The sequence below is a fragment of the Medicago sativa genome, chromosome 7 (assembly GCF_051527215.1).
Source record: "Medicago sativa cultivar Bolivia chromosome 7, Bolivia_mono, whole genome shotgun sequence".
Lineage (NCBI taxonomy): Eukaryota > Viridiplantae > Streptophyta > Magnoliopsida > Fabales > Fabaceae > Medicago > Medicago sativa.
In genome coordinates, this window is record NC_140755.1 from 27,617,741 (window position 1) to 27,640,978 (window position 23,238).

Sequence of the window (23,238 nt, forward strand, 5' to 3'; positions counted from 1 at the left end):
TAATTGGACGTGGCAGACAATTTACATTGTTAGGGTTGTGCAGAGTCTTGAACATGTATAATTAGTTGGAGTGGGTGGGGGTTATGGGAAAGAGAGAAAATTTGAATATGCATGGAGAACACAAATGTCACGTTGGGAATACAGAGCTGATGATGGAGGCATTAAATTCCTGTTGTTTTGGAATATGCATCGGCAGAGGAGTTAATTGTGGGAGGGAAAATAGGAGTACATAGTGGAATGTTGATTAGGATTAGAATATAGAGGGAATTAAATGCTTGCAAAGTGGAGGGAAAAAGTAGGGGGAAAAATTAGGGTAAAGGATAGCTTTGGGGGATAAGCTTTAGTAAGGAATATAATTAAGGATCATTTTATGACTTGATAGTATGACTAATTGAGACATATGTCATAATTATCTATTTGCTAACATGATTAATAATATTATTTACTTGGGAGATGATTGTGTTTTTATAATTTTTTGGCTTAAATGCACTTTCGATCCCCTTATTTTAATTAACCTAGAATTTTGATCCCCTATTTCTACAACCACTATTTTAGTCCCTCAATTTTGATAGTTTGTCACTGTCATTAATGATGTGGCGGTGACGTGGTAGTTTGTGTTGGCTAATTAAGTTTCAATATCATAACTAAGCATTTCCATGTCATTTATTATTAATTGAATTACATAATAAAAATCTAATTAAGTTAAAAAAATTAAAAGAATAAAGATTCAAAGGAGATAGTTTGTTCGACGTCGTTCCATTAAAAATCCGAAACAAAATCCTCACTAAGATTCAGATGAGATTTTGCCCCAATTTAAGTAAATATCCTAAATCCAATTTTGCAGAAAATCAAATTTAGAAATTTATCATGACTCGAGTAGGATGTCCACACATTTGCAATAAGATTAGATACTTGATATATTGGAATTATAAATGTATAAGCTTTTTTTTTTCCATTCAAAAAAAAATGCATATGCTTTTTTTATTATTACAAAAAACAAAACTTTTTTTTGGAATAAGCACAATTTTGGAGGTAGCATAGATTAAAACAAATCGACTGTAATACAATAAGCACATATGTTTTATGTATTTTTTCCTAACTTAATTATTTGTCAAAGATTGAATAAGATCACACGTAATTATGCTCTGATAATCAATCATGACAGACACAACCACAATGAAAGCTTTATTTCATATCTAATTTGTCTCATTTGAAAGAAACCAATATGTTTTTTTTCCTCATACCCTTCAACCCAATGAAATTGAGAATATATTTCATTGCATTTGTTCATTGAACATGGAATTTGAAAACCAGAGGTTATGCACACTTTTTGAAATCGAAAACAAAGAAGTGAGGTTCTTACCGAATTTTGAATTTGAAGTATGAACGAATTCTAGTTTGATTTTCAAATTGTCAAACGAGGAAGAGATAACCTAAATCGAAAATGAGAAAGGAAGAGAAGGAGATTGAAGAAATTAGGGATTTTAGATTTAGGGTTCACGTACCATATTGGAGCGAGGATCTGAATCTTTATTCTTTTAATTTTATTTTTTTACCTTAATTAGATTTTTATTATGTAATTCAATCAATAGTAAATGACATGGAAATGCCTAGTAATGACATGGAAACTGAATTAGCCAACACACTACCACGTCATCGCGGCATCATTAATTTCAGTGACAAATCATCAAAATTGACGAGGGACTAAAAAAAACCACTAAATGTAAAATAGGGAGGCTAAAATATTGGTTTTAGAAATAAGGGGATCAAAATTATGATTAAATTAAAATAGGGGGATCAAAAGTGAGTTTAAGCTTGATTTTTTTATATGTTTGCAATTGTAGCAAATATAAATGATATGTTATAATATATATATATGTATTTTGTAAGTTTAAAATACCTTATATACCTGGTACTTAGAGTGTATTGAATTCTCATGACTCAAAGAGGTTACTGGCGGAGAGATTCATATAATATTATATGATGTTGTTAATGGCCACAAAAAGTTTATTGCTAGTCCAATCCATTAGAAAGAATCATATTATTATCATTATTGTGCACATGTTTATATGATGTTATAAGGTAGGTTATTGCTCCCGAAAAATTGTACTTTGATCTACTTATAACATCAAGTCTCTACGACTAGTAAGATGACGATTGTACGCATTGGCTAGTGTCATTGTTAGCATGTTGCTCAGGATGCATCACAAATATGAGAATAATCCGAGAGATAAGTTATTGAGGATGTATGATACGATTTGTGATACTAAAAACTAGATATTTAAAGTTTATAGTCGATTAAAATACTTCTAGGTGGCTAAAATTGTGTTTAAGAATTATTTTCATGAGGTAAATGATATCATAACTCAAATATACATAATTCTCAATCAAGACTTAGAGATATCAATTATAAATGAACTTTGGTTCAAAGCATAACATTTAAAAACCAAAAAGAGTACAAATTTGATTATAAGTACAAAGTTAAAATATGATCCTTTTATCCGAACTTGATGTCACATATCCTAGCTGACCACATCTAAAAATAATAAACGACATAAAATAGAGTCTTCAGAGAAGGCCTCTGCTTCACTCCAAGACAATAAATACAACCTATAGAAGCTGAAATTTAAAACATAGAGTCAACGAAGGAAAATACAAAAAACAAAGGGGTATGTTTTGAAAACATTTAATAGTAGAAATAAAATTTGAGAACACACAAAATAACAAGTAAATATCATATCATTCACCACACAAATAATCAAAAAATCATCGATGTGTAATGATATTAAAATTCACGGTGTCTAAATGAGACAATCGCAAATCAACATTAAGTACCTATATACTTAAACTCTAGTGATATTACACCACATCATGGTGATATTTCTCTCTAGTGATACCACATCATACAAACCCAAGGAATCACCTGCGTCTATTCAATGAGTATTTTCATCTCTAGTTATACTGCATGTGGTCTATTCTCTCTAGTGATATTGCGCCACATCTAGTATAATACATCTCTAGTGATATTGCATCGTACCAACCATATGAATTAGATACTTATAAATTGAAAGTGTGCTTATTTCCAATCATATTGCACCATATGGTCGCTTTTCTCTTGCGATATTGCGCCACATTCGATATGATACTTCTTTCTAGCTATATTGTATCATACCAACCCTATGAATTAGATACTCCTCAAACATTACTTAGGCTTGTCAGAACATACCTATATTTTGTGAAAATAATCTCCTCTTCAAGATGCCAAACATCTAATTCCTCCCCTCATTAAATTAAGAGCACCATTTGCAGCATGATTTGGAACTATCACTATTTCAATATCTACGAGGTAATCATAAAAATATATATACATCTCAAGTTGATAACAACAAATTCATTACTAATGTAATATTACTTCAGAATATCATATCCCTCATCACTTACAAGCATGTCACATGTATAAATTATCAAACAATTCAAATAATCAAATCAAACTATTACGATAAATTCAAGAGTAAAACACGAATTTTCACAATTGTATTAATGAAAAAAAATTAAAATAATTTATATCAATCAAGATGAAATTGTTGAAAATATTGTTTGACATTAATCCTACATTTCCAAATTTTCACATTAGACGATTTTTACTCAAAGGACTATGACCATTTGTTGGGATCCACGATGAAATTGTTGAAAATACCGGTTTTCCCATTCATCAGACTTATTTTATACTATGAATTTGAAATCATTTTCACTCCATACCTGATTTTGATGTGTTTTCACACGTTAATCCTTGTCCCGCAGCAAAAATCTATTTTCCCAGTAGAGGACGAGAAAATGGCAACATTTTTTTTTTTACACAATCGATTGACACCAAACAGAATTTCTATACATTTTCCTGCATGGCTACCATCTAAAATATGTCTCTTGTGGCATCTTCATTTTCTTTATATTCCCTTATTGTTGTTCTCTCTCTAGTAGATTAGTTTTTTTTTCTCTCACTCGACACATGGGCCAAAAACACACACAAACACACCCACACATCTACACCTATAATATTTTTCTTTCGTCCCATGTTTTCTAGAAACATGGACCAATAACATAAACACACATAATTACTTATTTTATTCCCCCACTCAAATTAAAACATTATTCTCAAAATATTCATACTAAAATACTAGCATTTTAGATAATAATTAATATAATAGCTATGACTTCTCACTAGATTCTCAACCACCATCTTCCAGCACAAATCAAAATATCTCTTTCACAATGTAGCCTCTGATGATGGCAATGGTCTACTCAGCCCTTGCAACAACACCTCCATCAAACCCCATTTGGGCTCGGTTAAAACGAGCACCGAATGAAATAGGTTTTTTATTTTATTCTTACTCGTTTTAGTTTTAGACTCTTATTGTGTGCATCATCTGATGGATAAAATGTTGGTTGTTCAATTTAAATCAAAGTCTGTCAAGGAATTCATATGGGTTTTTATCAGATTTGGTTTCTTAAAGACGACAATGAACTTGTTAATTAACAGTGGCGATCTGATTTGATGTTGTTTTTAGTTTGTTTCTAACTTGTCGTGATGTTTTGCGGATCATTTTATCACCGATTAATAACATCTGTAAACCTCCTTGACTTTGCGGAGGTTTTCTTGGTTAGCGAATGTTTGGTGATTTTTGGGGTTCGAGCAGTCAGATCTTTGGCGGGAGTGTTTGTTATTTATTGGGTTCTAATTGTCTATTCAGATTTGGTTCTAGATTCACAACGACAGTGATTCACGCCATTGTCGTTGTTGTTCAAGTCATTGTTTTACGAAAGTTTGACAAAAGGACTATTAGGCTAGAAATATTCACGAATACTTGTTATTTTTTTTGTTGCAATGGGTTGTCGGTGAGTAAACATGTTTTCCGTATTGGTGTTCAGGTTCACTCGTCCCTCTCAAGATCTTGGTTTAGTGAAGGTAAACAGTCGTAAACCTCTTTTTGTTTCGATTTGTTTTCATGCCGGTACGCAACATGTTAGCTAAATTGTGCATTGGTGCGCAATAGTTTGCTTGCTTCAGACTTAGATTAGTAATTATTTGACCTTTGGGGATGTTTTGTATCACCTATTTGGGTCATTATTATTTGTTTTACTTTAATCTACGTAAGATGTTGCAGATCCATCTGCACCCATTTGTCTTTAAAAAAAGTAGACAAATATAATATTGATACATTAAATTAAACACTAAATCAAATCGAAAGCATGTGGAAACACAACATGATCAGTACAAATACAAAGTAAGAAATAATAAATAATACCATGAAATAACTAGTACACATATACCCATAAAATCACTTGAAATAATAACTAACGATTATAGGATGAACATAGATATATAAAAAAATTAGTTTTTGGAACATCAGAGGTGTTGAATGATTGACTCGAGGATGTGTGGTTTCTCATGTGCGGTGTTTTAATTGAAAATTTTACTTACTTTCGTCCCATATTTCTAAATTTTCTAGATTCATAGTCCGTATATGTTTTCCTCATAATATATTTAAATGTTTTTCATTTAAGAGTATTTTGATTTTTTTCATTGCCCGGAACACCCCTTATACTCATTGTGTGTGTGTGTGTGTGTGTGTGTAACATACATTTAAGGCTATCAAAGAAATTGAAAGTTCAGAAAAATATATGAATATGTAAGAGAAATTATAAGAGTAACACTATTAGTGTGAGCAAATAAAGTGAAAGATTTATACGCAATAGAGAAATTTCATTACCATAACAACTTTGAAGCGTCTACAATAACCTTTAACTCACCTCATACTTCTTCGATAACTTTGAGGAGCAAACTTAAATGTTGTATAACAATCTCTAGTACTTGCACAATGCACTGTAATGTTAGACAAAGATAAAGAAATATTACAAAAATGGGTAAAAGATTATATATAAAATCAAAAAAAAAAATGAGAATGAGGACATCACATAACCATAAATCGATATGCCGTCAACAACAACAAGACATAGGGAAACCAAAAGAATCACAATATAAACAATTTTGAGCGTTTCAGCCATTTATTTTCACCTTTTCATGTAACATATTTAAAATGGTTTGATCACATTATGTACTAAAATCCCTCTATTTATGTACATCAATTGAATAGTTTTTAATAAATATGTTGTTGGAAGAAACTTGTCTTCAAAATTAGAAAAAAATAATATTAAATGTCTCTAAAGTATATTGTTGAATCATATTTGACCCTTTAACTCATATAGTATATACCCGAATTTTTTAAATAATTACAGTTTATTTTTATTCACCAACCTTTCTTCATCATCATCATCATCATTATTATTATTATTATTATTATTATTATTATTATTATTATTATTATTATTATTATTATTATTATTATTATTATTATTATTATTATTATTATTATTATTACTAGCATTCAGACGGGCACTCCCGTGCCCGTTTGTCCGCTTTTTCTACTGCGCTAACGTATGTATATAGCACATGTGTGTATACTTGACTATGGTTTTTTGTATAAATTATTGTATAACATGTCAAACACCTAATTTGTTTAACACCATGCAGAGATGTAATATATAAATTTTATGGTATAAGAAATAAAAATATGATGACTAAAGATCTCTTGTTTCCGGACATTTGTATAACATGTGTACAAACTTGACTATGTTTCTCTAGGTAAATATAAATATAGTATGTCATACACAAATATAATTTATTTAACACCATATGAAAAAGTAATATATAAAACTTATGAATAAAAATACTTTGTTGCCCTCAATTTTATATTGCGCACCTTTTCATTTTTATATTGCGCTAACATATGTATCCACTATCTTTTGTGTCTGTGAGTCCACTGTTTTTATTCCGTTTACACATTATCCAAACAAAAAATGATAGGTTCAAGAAAGAAAATGTTACTTTTGAGCAGTAGATATTTCATATACGAAGAGATTTATAAATTTTCTACCAAAAAAAATGAAGAAAAAGTTGGAGTAATTTTTTCACCATATCCATTATATTGTTCTTTTTGTTTAAAGCGACCAATACATGTTTGCTATTGCAGATCATTGTCGAAGGGGCTAATTATGATCAATAAAAATATGTATGATAACTAAACGATAATCTTGTAAATGAAAGGAAAATGTGCAAAGGAAATTGAAAGGAATTGTAGAAATGTCCCATTGGTCCAATAAGAGTTTGTCTTTTGTATGCTTCCAGTCTAGTTTGGAGAGTTCCAATCCTTTTAGGTCATTTCCCATTGGTATTACCGTCCATTTGCTCCAAAATAAACCCCTAAAGAATCAAGAGTCTTACAAAATTACTTGTCAAAAAAAAAAGAGTCTTACAAAATTAACCCATAAAGAATCAAGAGTCTTATAAAAAAGCATCATAAACAGTAACAAATAACCCTCTTGACATAAAAAGGCTCACAAGTACAATTTAAAGTTTCAAAGAAAAAAATGATAAGAAAATATAAGCATGAAATAGAATATCCAACCTATAAATCATCCACATTTGAGATGGCAATAGGATATCCAAGCTATGTGCACCGACACTGATCTCGATACTGACTCGTTGGCATCGGTAGAAAAAAATGAAAATGAGCAAGTGTTCGTGCTACAAATTATTCAAAATCCCCTAGTTTTCCCTTTCATCCCTTTCTTGAGCCTCATATCTCACCTTTTTTGTTTGTTGAAGGAATCTCACTTTTTCTCGCGCCTCATATCTCATAATTGCTGTCATTTACAAATAGTTTGGTTGGATAAAAAGACTTTTACAAAAGAAGGCAATGTCTTTGTATATGTCATAGAAATAGATTATAGATACAATGATTATTCACGAAAAAAATATAACACTTTTATTAGTAAACTACAAAACCAGTCAAACAATATGAAAGTGCACAACCAAAACCGCCAACCGCGAGTTGTCTTGTCTCCATATTAGAGCGTAAACATAAAGTAAAAAGGTAAAACCGAAACCAAGGAAATTAACATGCATTGAAAATATTGCAAACTTGAATTAGAAATTCACAACTTCTTTCCAAACAATTGTACGCAATTACATGAATTCAAAACAGTAAGGAAACCGTTGTATCTCTCTTTGTCGCTGGCATAACCTTTCCGCCAGCCCCTTCGATGTTCTCGCCAACTACTACATATCGCAACATGAAGTAAAGAAAATAAGAAATCAAAAATGTATTTGATCAACCCGTTCCTCAAATGTTTAAAGGTTAGTCAATATCTCAGATCTATCAAACATCCGCTTTTCTCAAAGTCAAAATTAACGATCTCAAAAAACCATGTCTACAATTTTAAGAAACCATTTACTATGACCTCTTATTTGAGGGTTGTAGAAGAATTTCTAAGCAACAAAGTACGCCACAAAAAATCCCTATCACTAAAGAAAAAAAAATTATATAAAATACAATTAGAAAAAAAAGCTACAATATTGGTACTCAATCAATGCCTTCTCATTTCCATTGTAGTTCTTTTCAAATCGCATCATTTGAAATCTAAATATTAGACACATTCAACATAAGAACGGAGTGAATCAATCATTAAATTACGAAAGAAATGGGATAATAAAATTAATTGTAAAAACATAATAAGAATACACTCTAAATAAAATTATCAAACCTCTCTCTCTGGTGACGAATCCTGCCCCCCATTCATTCATCATTTTGTGCAACTCTTGTGAAGGTATATAATTAGGTCGCAGCCAAAGCATATCCACCATGTCTTCCTATTTTGCTTCTCTTTTTGTTACTCCATTACTCTCTCTATCACTCTTTTGCAGTCCATGATACATTATCTTCCTTTTCACATTGAACATATGATAATAGAAAAATAAATGAGACTATAACACATATAAATGAGACTATAACACATATAATAAGCATCAATAATATATATACCCTTAATTAATAACTATCATAGACACATCAATAATATCTTGATTTCTATAACTTAAATTATTATTGTACATTCTCTATATTTGTCCCATTTATGCTTCAGTGTGTCTTGACCAAAGAATGGTGACACCTAAAGTCTTCATTATCCTTTTTTTTTAAATCTATGTCCACTGAAGTTGTAAACAAAATAATTAAAAGAATGCTAATTGCAATCAAACACAATGACAATATCCAAACAAAAGGGAAAAATATTGAATTAAGGAAAAACTACCGTGTCTCAATTTATGATAAATACTTAGGTACTGTTACTGGAAAACTGTTCCTACGGTTCCTAGTTAAAAATTTGGAGATGACGTCATAAACTGTATCCCACAAAACATGGACAGCATTTATTGTGGGCGGTTATGCTTTATTTGTAGTTGAAAACAGTAAAAACCGTATGTGTGGAACAGTACCTAAGTTTAGTCCTAAAAAAAACTGGTGCTTTGTAATACTACTACTTTTTTGGCTCTCGGAAGTTACATAATTTTGGAAGTTAAACGGTAATTTTGGAATGGAAAAAAAGGCTACACCAAACTCATGTTTTGCCTTTATTAATAGGTATAGATTATTATTTATTATCTACTCTTTCATAATAGAGAGAAGAAAACCAACATTATATTATGTTGGTATGTGATAAGTTCAATTTCTAGCATCAAAGTATTGAGTTTATTGATCCACAAAGACATGGAAAATGAACCATTCATCTATTTTGATAATCAAAATTGATACTAGCTTTCCTTTTATCTTGCAATTTCAAAATGAAACTTTTAGTTTATAATCGACCAAGACATGGAAAATGACATCAATAAACAACAATGGAAAATCATACATATCCGTCAACAATGGTTAATTTGGTGGCAATTGCAATCGGTGAGAAGTAACCACATAAAATAATGATTGTACGACAACTATTAAATTCAGCAGTGACAAAAAAGGAAATAATCAATTAATGAATAAAAAGTATAGACGAAAAAGTAACACATCAATTGATGAATAAAAAGGCAAAGAATCAATTTTAATACATTTGGATCATCTTTATTATGGCTTCTATTTTTATTTTATAAAATGAATTGATTTTTACATGATTATGTTGCATTATGCCGATGTGGCACGTCCATGTAACAATGTCACCCTTTGTTCAAAACCACTTCTTAAGTTGGCATCCTACCTACATGACAAGTCTCTATAGTCCATCTAATAATTGAAATTAATGCTCAAAAAAATAAAGCGTAATTAAATATAAGTTCATCAATTTCTTTTATAACGATGTAAGCCCAATATTAATTACTTTAGGTTTTTTTTACTGAATCAAGAGTGAGGAGGACATCAAGGAGCCGCTGGACATCCCGACTAGGTCAACACCCCAGGGAACTCCAATCCTATGCCGCTCACTCATATAATATATATAGGAAAAAAAACGGGAAAATTTGTACAAGCGGGGGGGGGGGGGGGGAGGGGGGGCAAACCTAACCTTCAAAAGAGAAGGAAACAAACAAAAACAAAGAAACAAACAAAAAAAGAGAAAAAAAATGGAAAGCGAAAATTAGATAACCGGTCCCTAAAGAAATCCCTTGGGACAAACTCGGACATAATATCCCACTAAAAAAAATAAAAATATCTCCCTTATCAAAAACATTAAATAGCTGCTCAGAAAATATGAAGAATTGTTGTGCAGCTTTTGGTCCATTCTCGAGCAAAATAGTCTCCCATATTTGAAAGCTATAATCATAAGTAAATGATCAGATTGACTATCAATATCAATTCCCTCACCAGGACCATCTTGCTTATTATTCAACAAAGTTAGTTTTGCTCATAGATTGTGCGCATAATGCAGCCACAAACACCTTGTTATCTAGACAACAACACAATGATCTCTAATGTTCCACAAATGGCAAATCTGATTTCTAAAAATCAGCAACCATTTATGTCGGAGACAGTCCATTGAAGGACACAAATAAAACTCCAAGCATCATCGGCATCAAGCATCCAACAATTGATTTCGTTCCTTTCTACCACACAATGTTGTATGCTCAAAGTATAGTATATTGAAGCTCATCGAAGTTACTCCATAATCTGAACCTCTAATATTCCAATAATTCATATAGACGGTGTTGGTAACGGCCCCCTAGAACGGGTTTGGTAGCTCTTATTTTTCTTCTTGTTACTCTTAGAGACAACACTGGTAAAACCATCTTTATCAGCCCCATTTCCAACAACCAAAGCCTTTTGAAAGATCTCTGAATCCGTAGTAATAATAGGCCAGCGATGCGGAAACAGAGTGGCCAAAGCATGAGATTTATTGGCAGAAGAAGTTACCGCCATTTCCACATCTACAGGAGTAGCATGTGTAGCTCTCTCTTCATGAGAATTATTTTCTATAGTACTATGAAGCTGCAGCACAGGTTCTGTTTGTTCCAATTCATTGTTACGAACAATTTCGTCGGTAACATTTTCAAGAACTTTTTTTAATTACATTTTTGAATAAGCACTTTCACTTTTTTATAGTATATTTTTTCCCTTTTCGTAATAGTCACTAAATAAGAATGATGCATGTGAGCTGATGATGGAATAACATATGATATTTTTAACTATTTTTTTAGTATATTTCCTTGCATTTGAAGGCAAATTATAAGTCACTTAGATGATTTGTCACTAGTTTGAGGAACTTTTTGTATTTTTTTCACTCGAGTCGCTGTAATTTACTTTTATCCTAAATCATGCATTTCCATAGGTGTTTTTAGCGTTTTGTAGTGAGAAATCATGTAAATCGACAAATCTAGACATCATGTGAAGGATCAACGATATGAAGATTGAAGACAATGATTTTTATAAGGTTTTTTAATACAATACAAAGTGAAGAAAAATCATTTGAAATTCCAAAGCATCACAAGACGGAAGAATGAGCGAAAAAGGGTCGAAAACATCTGAAATCACACCTGAGGGGCTGCCTCATGGGCCCTTGTGCATGGAGGAGCTATAGCTACTTCCCCATGCGCCCCGCACATGGACTAGACTAGGGAATGCTGATTGGTAAGTCAGTTTTGGTGGAAAAACCCTATTTTCACTCTCTTAACCCCTAAGAAACCTTGAACTATAAATAGAGACCGTTGCACACACTTTAACTCATTCAGAAAACTAGCGGTGGCAAGGCAAGGGTCAAGCATCAAGAGCTTCAAGGAAGATGATTTCCATCCTCCTCTTGATCTCTCTTGGGTATGTTTATCTATTATTTTGTAATGATGTCGGTTTCTATGAGCAACTAAACCTCTTGGATTAGGGCTTCACGATGAACCACTTCTTATTTGTTGGATTCTTTTAATAAAGTTTTTATTCAATTTATAATCTAAAGTCTGATTTAATTTGTATATATACATGTTTCTATACCACGTCCTAGATGGAGCAATGTTAGGATTAACAACCCTCGCCTCTAATCAAACAAGGCAGTAGTGAATTGTTTGGTTTCTAATATAATTGAATCTTAGTATGAATTTAGGGTTATAACTCATCTTTAGGAACCCTCGTAATTTGCAAGGGAGAATTGCAGAGAAAGCTATGAAGGTGAGAAAAACACAAGAAGGGGGTTGAATTGTGTTGGCTTTTTCGAACTTTTTCAAATTGTTTCACAAGTCTGATGTAAAATTTTCGCACATTGTATTTCTATTCACATGTAAGTATATTAGTATCGTCTCCACAGGGACTAGCATATATAACAAGCCGTTCAACGTCAATTATCATCTCAAGTTTGTGGTTTAAAAGTTTTTTTGTTTAAAAACTATTCTAACTAATTCACATTAAAATAAATAGAGACGAGATAGAGCATATAATGCTTAGGGTTAGAGTTCATCAACCAAGAATTACATACGTATTCTATTGATCACATAAACAGATTCTAGCTTTTAATCGATATTATCACAATCACTCAACAACATTATTTATGTCTAAATAACGTCATGATTTCAATTGTATCGTTTAATCGATGATTTCTCGACCTATTAAACGATCCAATAGCATTAAGTTCTTGATTTTAAAGTGGTTACCAAAACCTAAACCCTATGTCTAGAATAAAAGCTTTGATAGATTATTATTCTAACCCTCTATTCAAAAGTACCTTTCAATATCATTTCAAATCATAAATAAAGCGTTAAACACAAGAATAATAATAATAATAATATCAAGTAAAATAACTAGAACCTTATATTTAATGATAAAAAAGATTACATAATAACTTGATTAAGTACCTCTAAACCCACAAGGGTAGATTTAGCTGCATATTTTCATAGTAGCCTTGCAAAAATGCAAGAAAAGATGAATATTCCTAGACAAGATCCATGATTTCTCTACAAATCTTGGGAAAATCCACTTCTAACACCCTTGCTTTGTGTTTCCTTCTCTAAGATGCCCTATCTCTCTCTCTAGAAATCAGAAAATATCTTAAACTTATAAAACTTATCCCAAGAAATGAGAGAAAAGGCTATTTATATGAGTCTGAAAAGTGTAATCTCGCTTTGGCGAGTTCAACTCGCTATGGCGAGTTGCCTTGCTACACCACGCTGCACCACAGAATGACTATGATGTATCCTTCTACAGCTGCTTTAACTCACTTTGGCGAGTTGGCCTTCAAAATTCATGAGCTTCTGGAGTTTTCTTGCTTTGTGTTTGCTGTGGACTTGCTTTGGCGAGTTGGTCTTGCTGTGAACTCATTGTTGGCATGTTAAAAGCATGAAATCCTGGGACTTTCTGCCATTTTTTCGTTGTGCGGAGTTTTGCTCGCTAAGGCGAGTTGGGCTTTGCATTTTTTATGGGTTCTATGGTCCTTGCTTGTATTTTCCTGCACAAATGGGTAGAGTAAGGCACATAAATCATAATTAACTTATTTACATCAAATTGGAGATTTTCCATAGATAACTTGCAAAACAAGTCACTAAAATGTCTAAAATAACACATGAAATATACCACTTTTGAACACTTATCAAGTCATAGTCTGAATTTGTTTAGAGTCTGGGTGCAATGGATAAAATCAAACACAAAGATATGTGTGTGTGTGTGTGTGTGTGTGTGTGTGTGTGTGTATAAAGAGAGAGAGAGAGATAGAGAGAGAAAGCAGACACAAAACAATTATACTAGTTTCTCCTGTAACAGCCCGATTTTCGTTAGATTTATTTTAATTAATTTTTATATGTATGTTGGGTATTTGTGTTGGCTGCATTGTTGCTAAAACAAATATCTTTGTCTATGTAAGTTGGAACCAATGTTCCAACATGTGTTTAGATATCTATGTAAGATGTTGGATACGATGTTCCAACATCCTGGCACGGTTCAGTGTGCCTGGGTTCATGCCTATTTGTACGCGCGCCTTTTATTGTTTAAGGAAACAATATTTCCTTAACTTATTGTCCAAGCAACACGCATATCTATACAGAATCAGCTGTAGAATATTTCTAAAGTAGATTTTATATTTTAGAAAATATTTGTTATTGGTTGGAACGATCCTATAAATGTTCCGACATTTTAGGACTTTCCATATTTGTTTCTGATTTCTTTTATGCAGATTAGCTGAACCGATATGCTTTGTTCTGAAGCCCAACTAAGTATTTAGCCCAAGCTGCTTCAGTATATAAACAAGACTTCAAGACCTAACTGCTCATTCAAGCCATCATACTGAAAAGTTTAGATTTTTAGTGTTTTGAGTCTACATGTATTCTGCTCTTGTATCATGTTGATGCAAGTTTAGAATCTTTACTGTGTGCCTTTCTTGTATCGTCTGTGATACTTGTTTAGGACTGTTTGTGTGAGTTTGATACTCTTGTGTACTACACCGAAGTTGTGAAACAAGGTGTTAGTTGTTTGTGTTTGAAGGTAACTTCATCTTTGTGTTTTGGTTTAGGTCTGGTAGGTCACAGGGGCTGTAACTGACCATTAGAATAGTGAGATGAGATCTCAGATCTAGGAGTTCCTAGGTTGAAGTCTATACGGGTAGGTCCTAGGTCATAAAGTGTAAACGAGGAGTTTGCTGAGAGCTTTTGAATAAGGACTACACTAGTGGATTTTCTTCCTGGCTTGGTAGCCCCCAGAGTAGGTGTGTTTGTCACCGAACTGGGTCAACAAACTCATTGTGTTCTTTACTTTCCTGTCATTTATTTTCTTGTTTTTATTTCTGTTTATTACGCGATGTTGGAACATTAAACAGAACATTGTAAACGTTAAAACATCTGACAGAACATATAAAAACAAGTGCGCTAGAATTTCAATGTGTTTATATGTGCTCGTACGTGATTAATTATCTCTGTGTGTATTTTGGTTGGGATTATTAGAATTCAGTGTTGTAAGGGTATTTTAGTCATTTTAGACTCAAGGATATTTTGGTCATTGTGTGATCAAGGGTAAATTAGTAATTTTACTGTGAGGATTATTTTTAGTGTTTCAAGTGGGAACGATTAATTTTACTAAGTTACTAGTGGGTTGTGGTAATTAATTAAGAACTGGTAACTATTCGTTATTTTTATCCATAAGTGGGTAGAAACGTTGTGAATTAGTTGTAAGAGTATTAGGCCCACTGAGACATTTTAAGGGTTGAGCCCAATTGTGAGGAGCCTATTTAAACTCTGGTCTTTCAGGAAATTAGGTCACATAGAGTCATTTACACATTTCACACTTTTGAGATAGGTAGAGACTTCCTATGCTGAAGCACACAAGCAAGAGACTTCCATATTCTCAATCAAAACTAAAAGAGACTTATAAGAGTTTACAATTAAAAGAGTGTTCTTACAATTGATATACAATCAGAGGTGTAAGCAATTACAAAACCGAACAAGACTCTTAAGACTTAGAATTTATAAGATATGAACTTAGTAAGAAATTCTTAAGTGTTCTATGTGTTTTTGAATTTGACAGAGTAAGGGCATACTTAAGATTGCATAGTCTTGTTTTTATTCTTCAAGTCTTCAGCTCCTTATATAGGCAATGAAAATAGAGACGTTAGAATGTGCAGCGCATAATTTGAGTCTTTGAGAAGATTTTGGGTATTATCCAGTTAATCTCTTAATGTTTTCATTTTCATCTTATTCAAAATTAGAAAGAAATCCTATTAGCAACAAAAATATATGGCAATAGATCAAATCTATTTAATACACAGTTATATGCCTATACAAAATAGATGTATAAGCTCTACAAAATTTTATTGGTTATATGATGGTCGGATTATGTAAGTGTACCAAATCGTTTACCAAGTAATAACGTGATAAGTAGAGTGTCGTATCCACAGGGATTGTCGTTTCGCCCAAACAATTCGTGTTACTTAGTTTTTAACAATAAAATATAAAAGAGTTTAGGGTTAAGAGATTTGCAATTTTTATCTGTTTGCAAAAGAGCAATTTACCTATTGTGGTTGTAGAAATGTTACCAGTGGTTAGGATTCTTGAAATCCTCCTTATTCATTTGTTGGAATTCATTAATAGTCAAGTCGCGTTCAGTTATTCTAAGTAGACTATCTAAGTGATGAGTCCATCAGGACATGATAACCTAATCGATTTGTTATGTTGCATCTGCTGGTCGCACGGTGATCCTTACGTGTAGGGTCTTACTCGCTCGGTTAATTTCGTTTTATCCCTCCGCCTGTTGAGTTGCACCTACTAGTCACACGGTGATCCTTACGTGTGGGATCTTACTCCCTCAGGGGTAATTGAAACATATACTTAATTTGGCGTTCCTAAATTTCCAAAGGTATGTGCTAGTGTTCCTAAAGGTTTTCCCATCTATGAATCTTAGGAGTACATAGCACACTCTCCCTCTCGGTAGTTCTACAAACAGGAAACCCTATCAGTGTCTACCTTACCAAGGTGCAACGAGAATAGAGTTACTGGGCTAATTTGAAGGTGAGAAAAACACAAAAGAAGGAGGGCGGTTGAATTGTGTGAGTATTTTCTTCATTTTTTTCTTCTAAGTCTTAAATACAAAATATGGAAAGAATCTAATGTTGCAGATTCTGACTCAGAGCCTGAATGCAGTAGAAATAAAGAACATGTTGATAAAAGATAAAGAGTCAGAAAGAGAAGAAAGACACAAAACAATTTATACTGGTTCCTCCTACAACACTAAAGTAGTCTAGTCCCCTTGAACTTCCAAGGGATTTCATTATAACCAATCTTGATTGCAATTTGCTCAAGGACACACCAAGAGACTTCTCAATGTTCAAGCACGCAACAAGAGGCTTCTATGCCATAGGACTCTACCTAAAGACTTCTTTGCTCAAGCACACCTGCAAGAGACTTCCCTTGCTTAAGCACAACTGCTTAAGACTTTACCCTACTCAATCACAATTGACTGAGACTTCGTAGGTGCTTAAGGTTTCACCAAGAGACTTATATTCTCAAGGACGTAGGTGAGAGACTTTGTAAAAAGTTTGCCCCAACTGAAAATAAGTTAATTTGTTCTTACACTCTTTATAACTTGTGAGTGTATACTGAACAAATGAACAGACTCACTCCTTAGGATATCTAAGATATAATCTTGAAAAATAATCCAAAGTGTTTGTGCTATTTGATTTGGTAAAGTTTTGGCACAGAAAAATAACAGAGTCTTGTTACTTCTTCTTCAGGTCTTCAACTCCTTTTATAGGCGGGGTTTTGAGAGACGTTGGAGAAGAGTGTCAGCGCAAATAGAGTCATTGAGAAGCTTAGATCATGAACGTTGGTACTTTTCCTGATATGGATAATCCTATTGGAAATTACTTTGAATTTCCTTAGCCGAAAGGAGAATTATCCATTGCTTTTCTCGTTCCTGATGTCCTTTGCCTGATTGTACACGTAGACGGAAGAAGTCAAAATAGTTGCTCTACCGGATGTTGTAATAGAGACATCTCACAGAATAAGACAAATGCTTAAGTGGATTCTGAATCCCTCTGGTGATCACTCCCCAGCTTCTATGAGACTTCCTTCTACTAAGGACGTTGACTTCTGATTGACCTTCTAGTAGATCTTCCACCATAGTCTTCTAAGCTTCCCAATCTCTTTCTGGTGCTCTTCATATGCTCCTTCTTCATGATATGGAGTTCCTGCACATTTGAACATATGTTAGTATGCCAGTTGTTCTTCAGTACTTTGTTATCATCAAAACCAAAATGAACTTGTATGAACCTTTCTTGTTTTAATCTCCCCCTTTTTGATGATGACAAACACAAGTATTTTGAATAATTGTTGTTAATTTAATTAGCAGTTAGACTTATGGGTCTGAGGTTTGTAAGCTCCCCCTGAGTCTGACAGTCTCAATTATGAGGTTTGCAAGCTCCCACTGAGTCTGTGATAGTCCATTAAGGTGAGGTTTTGCAAGCTCCCCCTAAGTGCATCAGAATAAGTAATCAAATGTATATCAGAACATTGACAAGATATTAGAATCTTTGGTGACAAAGAGGTTTGTAAGTTATGATTAAGATAAATTTGATATCATATCAGAGTCTGATAATTTTAACAACTAAGCGTATACTTTTTTAATTTAAAAATAATATTGCATAAAAATAAACTAGGTTCTTTAATTAGGGAAATTAAGATAATGAAACTACAATTTGATAAAGATCCAATCTGATAAATATAACCAATCTTCATTAATTAGGGAAATTACAATTTTAAAAACAAAAACAAAACTAGCAATCAATAAACAAACCAAGCAAACAAGGAACTTAAGATAATGAAACTAAATCCTAAATTCTGAACTCAATAGTTGATTATCCTAAGCTATGTTATCTTGAAGTTGTAAGGTATTCTACTTCTTCTTGTTCTTTAGATATACCCACAAGCCTCCACAACTTAGAATATGGAGATGTCTTCAGATATGACCTTTCTGTCCAAATTCAGCTATCATATATTCATCTTAATTTTCAATGTAGTTTAAGCAACCATCTTGTAGTGTCAAGAGGTTCTTCCCATTTTTGATTAGTTAAACCCTGACACATTTACGACAAGCAAAGTTGGGCTTCTTAAACTTAATCCCCATAATAGATTACACAATCTCTATTTTATGATCTTCAGTATCATTGAGAGCATCTTGTGTTGTGTATTGTTCTTCTATATCACACTTATCTACAGTAGATATTTTATTGGGATCTTTGCTGACAACTTCCATAGCTACTCTTTTGATCAACTAAATAGTTATGAGTTCATTGTTTTGGATTTGAGTTTCACTAATAGTTTTATGAACACTAGGTTGTTTATCAGAAAACATTTGAAAGATGAAGTGAAAAGCTTGTAGAAGAAAATATTATTTTTTAAACAAAAACTAAACTTTTCAACTTCAATTGCTTTTCGAGAAACGTAAAGAAAAAACTATTAATGACATTTGGGAGCATGAGGATATCATAAATAGAACTTAATCATCATAGCCTACAGGTTATTACCCAATAGTCACAAGCCATGTAACAGCCCGATTTTCGTTAGATTTATTTTATTATTTATTTATGTGCGTTATATGTGCTCTTTGTGATTAATTACCTCTGTGTGTATTTTTGGTTGGGAATTGTAGAATTCGGTGTTAGAGGGGTATTTTAGTCATTTTGAGCTCATGGGTATTTTGGTCATTTTACGAGTAGGGGTAATTTTGTAATTTTGTTGAGAATTATTTTTAATGCTTAGTGAGAGTGGGTATTTTACTAAGTACTAGAGAGAATATAATAATTATTTTATTTACCGGTAAGTGACCGTTAGTGTTATATTTTACCGTTAAGTGAGTAGTAACATTTTGGGTTAGAATAGAAATGGGTTAGACCCATTAAGGTGTGGTGAGTTAAGCCCAATTAAGTAAAGCCTATTTAAACACTAGTGTTAGTAGTGAAATAGGGTTTTTGCCAACAATTGTCATTTGGGAGAAGAGGAAGAAAGAGATAGAGATAGAGAGAAGATAAGGGTTTGAAGAGGAGATCTTAAGGAGGTTAGAGGGAGCTAGAGAACCAAGCTTTGGGAGCTAAAGTGAAGCTTTAGTTGGTGTTGAGGATAATTAAGGTAGGGGGGGGGGGGGGGGGGTTAGAATTCAAGCATAATTAATGGTTATTGTTCTTCCCTAATTCTTTGGTTAAGTGGTTAATTTGATTTTTAGATGTAGAAATTCGTGCTTAGTTTTGAGGGTATGATTCTATGCATGAATTGATTGATAATTGTGTTGTTGTTGTTGAATTTGCATGACAAAATGGGTTTATATACATATAACATGTTCTTGAGTGAAATAGATGATGAATTATGTTGTAGTTGTTGAATTGATGGTAAATTCATGATTGATTGTTGTTGTTGATGTTGTGAGGTGTTGTTGTTGATGAATTGAACCTTGGGTACTCATAATATTGAGCTTGTGATGACTTGTGTAGTTTATTTGAGGTGTTCATGTAAATGGGTCAAATGATGATTTTTGTTGTAAGGATGTTTTGATGCAAGTTTTACATGATTTTGAGTTTCTTTTCATGTATAGAAATGTTTAAACAAACTTTGGGATCAAATTTGAGCTTTGGGAAGTCAAAATTGGGGTTTTGGGGTGAAAAAGTGAGTTTTTCTCGTAACAGGACTGTCCCAACTCGCCACAGCGAGTGGGAGGCGAGTTGGAGGTGAGCAGGAGGTGCTCCCTGTAAGCATACTCGCCTCGCGAGTAGATTTACTCGCCACGGCGAGCTGCACAGTGGCAGCATCCCCTGTTTCGCGTTCTTGTGTCTTTTTCACATGTTTCTGTTTTGAATTGGCTTTCGGTGTAAACATGAAAGTTGTAGATAATTTCGTTAGCTTTCCAGAGGCTTTGGTTTGACTTGAAAATAATTTTTGGTTTTTGAGTTGTGATGAAAATACTCCAAGGTAGTCTTGATGAAGTTTTACGAAAAATCCGCATAACTATTTCTAAGTCGACCCAAACCTTATGGATTGTTTCCAAACTTTGAAATTGAGTTTTATGAGTTCAATTAAGGTGTTTAATGGCATTTACTCTATGACATGATGGATCTAACTTGTTTTACTTAGAAAATGGGAAATTCTTTGAAAAATGATAATTGAGACGAACTTTGTGATTTTCATGATTTCATTATGTTTAGCTGGTGAAACGCCAAGGTATCCTATAATGCACCTATATGTAGCCTAGAGGTATACTTAGTTGAGGCATTGTATCTTGTTTACTTGGTTTGGTTCAATAATTTTGATGGTTTTGAAAATGAGATAAGCTAGACGAATGTTGTTAAAAACGGTTCCTTTGGACCAATTGCCTTGTGAATCTCTTGTGAATGATTTTATATGATCAATTGAGAATGTATGACTGGTTGTGAAGGTTGAATATGATAATTGTCATAAAAGATGTAATTATCTACTTGCTTGTTTTATGAGAAGTATGTGGAATTGTTGTGAGATATAGTGTAGTTGATGATGACTTATGTGATGATGCCTCATATGTGAATGGTGAAATGTGAATGTGTGTGGACATGAATACTTGATAATGCTAATGTTGTTGAATTGGTCAATGTAATTGGAGGTGTACTTTTACATTGTCGTTGGTAGTTGTATGTTAAAGTTGTGCATTATCGGGTCGTTGTTGTATGTCCATGCATCATAACATATGGGTTAGTTGTGAAATGTAAAAGGAGGTGTACTTTTACATAGTAAGAGGAGGTGTACTCTTACTTAGATGTGCGGTTGGCATCTATTGTTGTTGTATGGTACCACATGCATGTATGTGTCGAGTATAGGCGCATTGCATATCAAAATGAAATCTTGATGTGATACTTGAATGTTGTATGTCGGTGCCAAATATATGTTGCTTGTAATATTTGGATTGATTGAATGAATATGTGGAAATTATTGAGATTAATTGACTTCTTTGTATCCAATTATTATTCCTTAATTATGATTGATGTAATACTAACCTCCAGTGGTTTTGACCGCCTACCTGTCTGTATGGATGGGTAGACGCTGTGCAGGAGTAGTCCGTTGCGGTGAGTGCTTGGATAGCTGGAGTTAGCCTCCGCTATCATTTTGGAGTTTAGTTTAGCGCTCTGATTAGGTCGAGTCGGTGTCCCTTTCTTTTGTTGGATTTTATTTATGTTGAGGTATACTCATTGTTGAGACTTTGGAGGATTTTATGTTGATGTCGATGTATGACCGTGGCATATGTATTGTTTTGATTTGGGAGATGTATGATATTATCCGCTGTGACTGATGAGATATTATTTATATATGCATGACTGTTGTTATTTTGGTTTAGACGTAGCGTCTAATTCTTGAATATTTGCTATATTCGCATGTTTTATTGCTTTAATAGAGTTAGGGCGTTACAAGCCACGTCATAAACTTAACTCAATTAAGTAATACGTAGGTGGATAGGTACAATAATGACCTTTTCCACTTTCGTGCATTGTTAGAGTCTAGATTATCCAACTTCTGTATAACTTTAGAATTTGTTTCAGGTTATGTTAATTTGTCTTAGACACTCATAGAGGTTCCGAGAAAGTAATTTCTGAACCATCTCCAAATTTTGGGTTATCACTCAGAGGCAAACATTATTCTAAGATAAAGTGCATATTCAGGTTCTTTTTAATAAAATAAAACCTTTCTACACAAAAGGGTTTTGTAAATATATCACCCCATTGATGATCAGTATAAATGAATTGCATATCTATAACACCCTTTTGAACATAATCTCTGATGAAATTATGCTTTATCTTCATGTACTTGGATCTTGAGTGAATAATTGGATTCTTAGACAGACATATAGCTTCAATAATAACATAGTAGACTGGAATACTACTCTCACTAATCTTATAGTCTTCTAATTGATACTTCATCCATAGTAGCTAAGATGTATTCTGCTTCTTCTGCTGACAGTGCAATAGTGCTTTGTCTTTTACATGCCCGGGATATCAAGTTATCACCAAGGAACTGACAATTTCCACTGGTGGATTTTCTCTCAATATTATCCCCAGCATAATCAGCATCACATAATCCAACCAACTTATAATCTTGATATTTCTTGTAAATAATTCCTAGATTAGTTGTTCCTTTCAGATACCTAAAGATTTACTTAACAATTGTTAAGTGAGATTCTATAGGATCTGATTGAAATCTTGCACACATACATTCTATAGGATCAATTCATTGATACTGAACATTAATTGGCTGATATATTTACAAAATCCTTAACTGAAGAAAGGTTTGATTTTATGAAGAAAAATTTCAACATGCATTATGTATCTGAGTGATGCTTGCCTCTGAATGGGAATTCAGACTCTGATGAGGTTCAGAAGCATAAGTTT

At 33.0% G+C, this 23,238-nt stretch overlaps 3 long non-coding RNA genes across 3 annotated transcripts; 1 reads left to right on the top strand and 2 right to left on the bottom strand.

Moving 5' to 3' along the window:
• Positions 1 to 2,373: 2,373 nt before the first annotated feature.
• On the bottom strand, positions 2,374 to 6,125 carry LOC146905306 (uncharacterized). Its single transcript, XR_015019404.1, has 3 exons — positions 5,979 to 6,125; positions 5,769 to 5,881; positions 2,374 to 2,619 (listed from the first exon to the last, which is right to left on the bottom strand). It is a non-coding gene; the product is annotated as an uncharacterized LOC146905306 (long non-coding RNA).
• A 1,065-nt stretch (positions 6,126 to 7,190) lies between these two features.
• LOC146905307 (uncharacterized) lies at positions 7,191 to 8,890 on the bottom strand. The gene is made up of 3 exons (XR_015019422.1): positions 8,662 to 8,890; positions 7,524 to 7,761; positions 7,191 to 7,318 (listed from the first exon to the last, which is right to left on the bottom strand). It is a non-coding gene; the product is annotated as an uncharacterized LOC146905307 (long non-coding RNA).
• Positions 8,891 to 19,824: 10,934 nt separating this feature from the next.
• Positions 19,825 to 22,222, top strand: LOC146905308 (uncharacterized). The gene is made up of 2 exons (XR_015017853.1): positions 19,825 to 19,963; positions 21,896 to 22,222. It is a non-coding gene; the product is annotated as an uncharacterized LOC146905308 (long non-coding RNA).
• The last annotated feature ends 1,016 nt before the right edge of the window (positions 22,223 to 23,238 follow it).